The sequence below is a fragment of the Aedes albopictus genome, chromosome 1 (genome assembly GCF_035046485.1).
Source record: "Aedes albopictus strain Foshan chromosome 1, AalbF5, whole genome shotgun sequence".
Classification (NCBI taxonomy): Eukaryota; Metazoa; Arthropoda; class Insecta; order Diptera; family Culicidae; genus Aedes; species Aedes albopictus.
The window spans coordinates 228423261-228429889 of record NC_085136.1 but is presented as its reverse complement, the minus strand read 5'-3'; the positions used below and the strand labels follow the sequence as shown (position 1 = coordinate 228429889).

The 6629-nt window shown below is 37.7% G+C and overlaps 1 protein-coding gene across 1 annotated transcript in view; it reads left to right on the top strand.

Annotated features, from left to right (window-relative positions):
- Positions 1–382: 382 nt before the first annotated feature.
- Positions 383–6629, top strand: part of LOC109430725 (steroid hormone receptor ERR2) — a 195570-nt gene continuing 189323 nt past the window's right edge. Inside the window, exon 1 of the mRNA XM_029857921.2 lies at positions 383–531. The gene's annotated coding sequence lies outside the window, so the exon portion shown is untranslated. The remainder of the gene's footprint in view (positions 532–6629) is intronic.

The following is a 6629-nucleotide window of genomic DNA, read 5'->3' as shown; positions in this document are numbered from 1 at the left end:
AATATGCTTTCATTCTTTTCTTGCACTCGTCAACGTCTAGGAAGAAACAGTATAACCCGACTCAGCCAAAGGTGAGAAAAAAGATGGTGTTTAAGAGAATAGGATGATAACAAGGAATATAAACATAACAGTGACATCATAACGTCCATAGCTTTTCACGGCAACTCGATTGTAAATGGTCGTGACACTATTTTCCAAATACAAAAATATCACACGCACACTGACAGATTTCTAGCTTCCCTTTGCACATACATTTTCATTAGTCTACCTAAGCGAACGATCTGTCAAATCCTAAAAATAAAAATAAAACAGTGACAGCCAGCTCCTATCCCATTAGGATGAAAGAGAAAATTATCAATCGGTGGGAGTAAGTTAGCGATATCGTTGTAAGGAGAAAAAAATAATCCCGTGTAAAGTGGTGATCGGTCGTGCTGCGAAAGTGTCTTGTCCGCGCTCGGAAGTTTCGAAAATAGTGCAAATTCCCTCACATTTGTAGCGCTCGTTCTTGGACTATCAGCTGTATCGTCACAGGTAGGACATTCTTGCGATAACAGTGAAACCAGGGAGCCCGCAAAAGGCGAGAAATCTCAAAATGATTTTATTGGCTGATGAAAGGTTGCTTTGATTCCCTTACCGTCGCACAGTGGGAAAAAACCGACCCAAAAAGGCACCTAATTATTGCGGCTGATTACGATCTTTGAAGCCCATCTTTTCCGAATGGAAAAATGCCTAGGAATCGATTGGTGATAGTTTCATTCACCGGAATTGAGTGTAAGTGTCCATTTTGCCCCATTTTCCCCTAAAAAACACTGTTTTTCTGAATTTAATAATGGTTTCAACTGATTGCGGCTAACCAACCAATTTTTTATTGATGTAGAATTGACGGGTGCATTCTATGGATCATACCTCAATCTGTATCTTTGACTGGAAGTGCCCATTTTGCCTCATTTTCCCCTAAAATACTGTTTTTCTGGATTAAAAAATAGTTTCAACTGATTGCGGCTAACCAACCATTTTTTTCTTGATGTAGCATTTACTGGTGCATTCTATGGGACACACCTTGATTTGTGTCATTGAATGGAAGTGCCCATTTTGCCTCATTTTCCCCTAAGATACTATTTTTCTGAATGAAAAAAAAAGGTTTCAACTGATTGCGGCCAACCAACCAATTTTTACCTGATGTAGAATTAATCGGCACATACTTTGCGGTGCACCTCGATATATGTCATTGAATGGAAGTGACCATTTTGCCTCATTTTCCCCTAAAAATACTGTTTTTTCTGAATTAAAAATTAGTATCAACTGATTGCTGCATACCTACCATATTTTTCTTGATGTAGAGTTGGCAAGAACATTTCATGAGGCACACCTCGATCCGTGTCATTGACTGGAAGTGCCCATTTTGACCCATTTTCCCCTATAAATACAGTTTTCCTGGATTAAAAATAGTTTTAACTGATTGCGGCTAACCAACCAATTTTTACCTGATGTAGAATCAACCGGCACATGCTTTGGGACACACCTTGATCTGTGTCGTTGACTGGAAGTACCCATTTTGTCTTATTTTTCCCTAAAAATACTATTTTTCTAAATTATACAATTGTATCAACTGATTGCGGCTAATCAATCAATTTTTACTTGATGTAGAATTAACCGGCACATACTTTAAGGTGCACCTCGTTCTGTGTCTCTGGGTGGTAGTGCCCATTTTGCGCCATTTTCCCCTAAACTTCGGATTTTCTGGATTTTAAAAAAGTTTCAATTGATTGCAGCTAATCAATATTTTTTCCTGATGTAGAATTGACCTATGCATACTATGGGATACACCTCGCGATACACCTGCTTGGTTGACCGCAATTAGTTGGAACTAATTAGGGGAAAATGGAGTGAAACGGGCAATTTCAGACTAACGCATAGCGCGAGGTGTATTCCATAATATGCATAGGTCGATTCTATTTCAGGAAAAATATTGGTTAGTTGCAATCAATTAAAACTATTTTTAAATCCAGAAAACCCGAAGTTTAGGGGAAAATGAAGAAAAATACGCACCACCACCCAAAGACACAGAACGAGGTGTGCCCCAAAATATGCGCCGGTTAATTCTACATCAAGCAAAAATCGATTGGTTAGCCGCAATCAGTTGAAACATGTCTTTAATTCCAAAAAATAGTATTTTTAGGGGAAAATTGGGCAAAATGGGTACTTCCAGCCAAAGACACAGATCGAGGTGCGTCCCAAAGTATGCGCTGGTTAATTCTAAATCAGATTGAAAATGGTTGGTTAGCCGCAATCAGTTAACTCTATGTTTTAATCCAGAAAAACAGTTTTCTAGGGGAAAATGATGCAAAATGAGCACTTCCAGTCAAGGACACGGGTAGAGGTGTGCCTCAAGAAATGTACCTGTCAATTCTACATCAAGAAAAAATGGTAGGTAAGCCGCAATCAGTCGATACTAATTTTTAATTCAGAAAAAAACAGTATTTTTAGGGGAAAATGAGGCAAAATGGGCACTTCCAGTCAATGACATATATCGAGGTGCACCCCATAGTATGTGCCGGTTAATTCTACATCAGGTAAAAATTGGTTGGTTGGCCGCAATCAGTTGAAACTATTTTTTAATTCAGAATAACTGTATTTAGGGGAAAATGAGGCAAAATGGGCACTTTCAGTCAATGACACAAATCAAGGTGTGTCTCATTGAATGCTCCTGTCAATTCTACATCAAGAAAAAAATGGTTGGTTAGCCGCAATCAGTTGAAACTATATTTTATTCCACAAAAACAGCATTTTTAGGGGAAAATGAGGCAAACTGGGCACTTCCAGTCAAAGATACAGATCGAGGTATGCCTCATAGAATGCACCTGTCAATTCTATATAAATAAAAAGTTGGTTGGTTAGCCGCAATCAGTTGAAACCATTATTTAATTCAGAAAAACAGTGTTTTTAGGGGAAAATGGGGCAAAATGGACACTTACACTTAATTCCGGTGAATGAAACTATCACCAATCGATTCCTTAACATTTTTCCATTCGGAAAAGATGGGCTTCAAAGATCGCAATCAGCCGCAATAATTAGGTGCCTTTTCGGGTCGGTTTTTTCCCACTGTGCGTCGTCGTTGCGCTGCTGTGACGAGAGGAGGAAAAATATGAAAAGAGCTGAACCATACAGGGAATCGTAGAAATCAGTAGCGGCGCGGGTGACTGTGGGTGTGAGAAGGCGGATGATTCCAACTTGTGTGTTGTCGCTCGTGCAAAACAAACCATAGCTTGCGGGTGTACGGTAGAGTGAGTGAGACAGCAATCGTACCTGATTGAAGGAATGATATCGGAGAAATTATGCAAGAAATTTGCTTTGATTAGATTAATCAGCGCAATTTTCGAGCTGTGTGTTCGATTTGACATATGTTAAATACTTTGGATATTTTTTAATGAATATTGGCGGCGCAAAAATGAAAAGAATCCAGTATATTTATGTATAGGAGAGGGGAAGTCCATCTCTGTTGCTCCTTCCTGTTCCTGTATAGCGATATTTTTGTTTTGGGTCGATATGATTCCTTCACACAAAGTTCAAGGATATTTTGTCCTGAAAATCCTTGTGCAGCTTAATAAAGCAGTGGCATTGGCCTCACACGCAGTTGCATGTTACACAAATCAATAGAGAGTTTTCCTGAACTTTCAGTTGATTATGTGCTGCGGATGTTATGCTTAATAGGTAATGAAATACAAAACATGATAATTGTCATATAAAAATTGATCAAATCTACAACTACTTTCAGGATGCAGAAAATATTGCAGCAGTTTCTTAGAGTGGACAATATGCCTAGTAATGTTCCTGTTTTGAAATCAATTTCACCATGCCGTTTGCTGAAATCGACCCCCTAAAAACATAAATTTGTTTGACCCAAGGTTTGGACCCCCCAGAGAGCTAGTGAAAGAATTTTTGGAAAATGTTGAAGCACGGATCGACGGTTTAAAACCAAAGAGAAACTTCGAGTATTCAATTCAGTAAGGAAATTATAGGTTGCATAGTGAATGATGTTGTGTTGAAAACACATTTACACATTGTGGATTTACCGGCTATGTACTTGTATTCCATCGGTTACTTCAGTATGACCTGCAAAGTAGCCGTTTTATAAAAAGAGGGACTTAAAACTGAGCTTAAACATTTTTAGTAAATGCGCGACTCCTCGTTGCCACTAGCTACTCAATAACATTTATTTTTTTGACAATAAAGTTGACTTTAATATGAAAACGGCAACTTAAACAATCGTTGGAATACAAGCCGGTAAATCCACAACTCCTGAAGAATTCCCTGAAAAAGTTCCTGCAGGGGTCCTTCAAAAAATTTTAGAAAAAATCATCAGGGAACTCCAGGAGAAATCCCTCAAAAGATTCCTGGAGGAATCTCAGGAGACCCTGAAGGAGCTCCTACAGAAATAAACAATGGGGTTCCTGGAGAAATCCTTGAAGGAATTTTAGAAAAAAATCCCGGAAGGAGTTCCTGAAGAAATCTCTCCAACAATTCCAGGAAATTCAAGAAATTCTAGGAAAAATCCGCGAAGAAATTCCCACAAAATTCCTTAAAAATTTCCGGCAGAAAACACTGAAGTAGTTCCTGGAGTAATCCCTGAAGGAGTATATGAAGAAATCTGGGGATTTCAGGTAAATTCTACAAAGAATTCTAGGAGAAACTTCAGTTCCTTGAGAATTTCAGAAAAAAAAATCACCAAAGGACTCCAAGAGGAATCCTCGATGAAATTCTTGAAGGAATCGCTGATGGAGTTTTTGAAAAAAAAAACCCCGAAGAGTTCCTGAAAATCTATGAAGAAATTCCTAAAGGAATCCTTCAAAAATTCTTGGAGGAATCCCTGTCGAAATTTCTGAAGGAATCCAAAATCCAATATGAACCAAGGAATACCTGAGAATTTCAGAAAAAAAAATCACCAAAGGACTCCAAGAGGAATCCTCGATGAAATTCTTGAAGGAATCCAAAATCCAATATGAACCAAGGAATACCTGGAAGAATCCAAGAAAAAAACCTGGAAGAATCTCTAAAGGATCTTCTTAATGAATCCTTGAATGAGCTGCAGGAGAAACCCCTGACGAAACATTTAGAAGGATATCTGAATGACTCCCTGAATGAATTTCTGGAGGAATTGCTCCACAAATTTCTCGAAGAATCCCTAAAAAACTTTTTGAATAAATGATGGAATTTTTGGAGTATTTCTAAAAGAACCCCTGAAGAAACTCCAGAAGAGCTAGCTAAATGAAACCCTGAAAAATAATCTTTTATCAATTCCTGAAATCCTGGAGGAACCTTTGACGAAATTCCTGGCGAACTCCCTGAGGCAACCCTGAACAAGTTGGAAGTGAACGTTTGAATCGATAGGTCTAATAGTCAGTTGAAAGCCCTTCTGGCCCAGTATAAGTGTTAGGTAGTGTGAAATGTAAAATTATAAACAAGAACATAATAAAAGTGATGGGATTAGGGTAAATTTGAAACAAGTAGTTTTTTAAAAACCCTAATGTGAAGTCCCGTCCATTTTTCAGGGCGAACTCCCTGAGAAACCCTGAAGGAATTTCTTGAGCAATCCTTGAAGAAGTTCCTGATGTAATCCCTAAGAAATTCTAGGAAAAAATCCCTAAAAGAGCTCTTGAAGGAATCATTGAAATAATACCTAGAGATATCTCTTATGAAATTTCTGGAGAATCCTTGAAGGAGTTTCTGTAGAAATCGCTGAAGAAGTTTGTGAAGGAATCCCTGCAGAAGTTCTTGAAACAAATCTAGCAATTTTAGGAGAAATATCTTTGTAAATCCAGGGAAAATCCCAGAAAGATTTCAAGAAAAAACTCCTGGAGTACTTTCTGGATAAATACTTGAATAAAACCCTTGAGAAATCCCTGAAGGAGTTCCAAGAAGAATCTCTCTGGAAATTAAAAACAAAATCCCTCAAGGAGCTCCAGGCGAAATACCTCCAACAATTCCTGAAAAAAAAACATCAAGAAGTTTCTGGAGGAATCCCTAAAGGAGTTCTACGAGGAGTCCTTCAAGGAGTTCCGAAAAAAAAACTCTGGATGAGTCCCTGGAGAAATATCTGTATGAGTTTCTGAAGAAATCTCTCAATGAGTTCCAGAAGAAATCCTCCAAGGAATTTCAAGAGAAATTTCTCAAAGATTTCCAGGTAAAATATCTTTAGGAACTACTAAAAAAATACCTGGACGAACGCCTGATGGAACTGCTGGAGGGATTCGTGGAGGAAAAGGTTAAAAAATCCTGTAGTCTACTATGCTAATCAGTTTTGGAATTAGCTAGTTATTTTGGCTGTCCAGTTCTTGCATTTTTCCTACAATATATAAATTCAAAGCTTTCATTTAACATATTGTTAGTTTTCAGAGAACTCCTGTTCATTTGTAATTTGTTATTTATAATTTTATTGAAAACAATAACCTGCTAGTATACACTTTATATGAGGTCAGCATTATTGATTGAACAACAATTTCCCATAGACTGGTCAAAAGCTCATGCAGGACAACAAACGAATATAATAATAAAAAAAAATGAATTTATTGAAATACTCTTCGAAAGATATCTCAGTAACCAAATGTTCAATCGAAATAAAATTTCAGGGC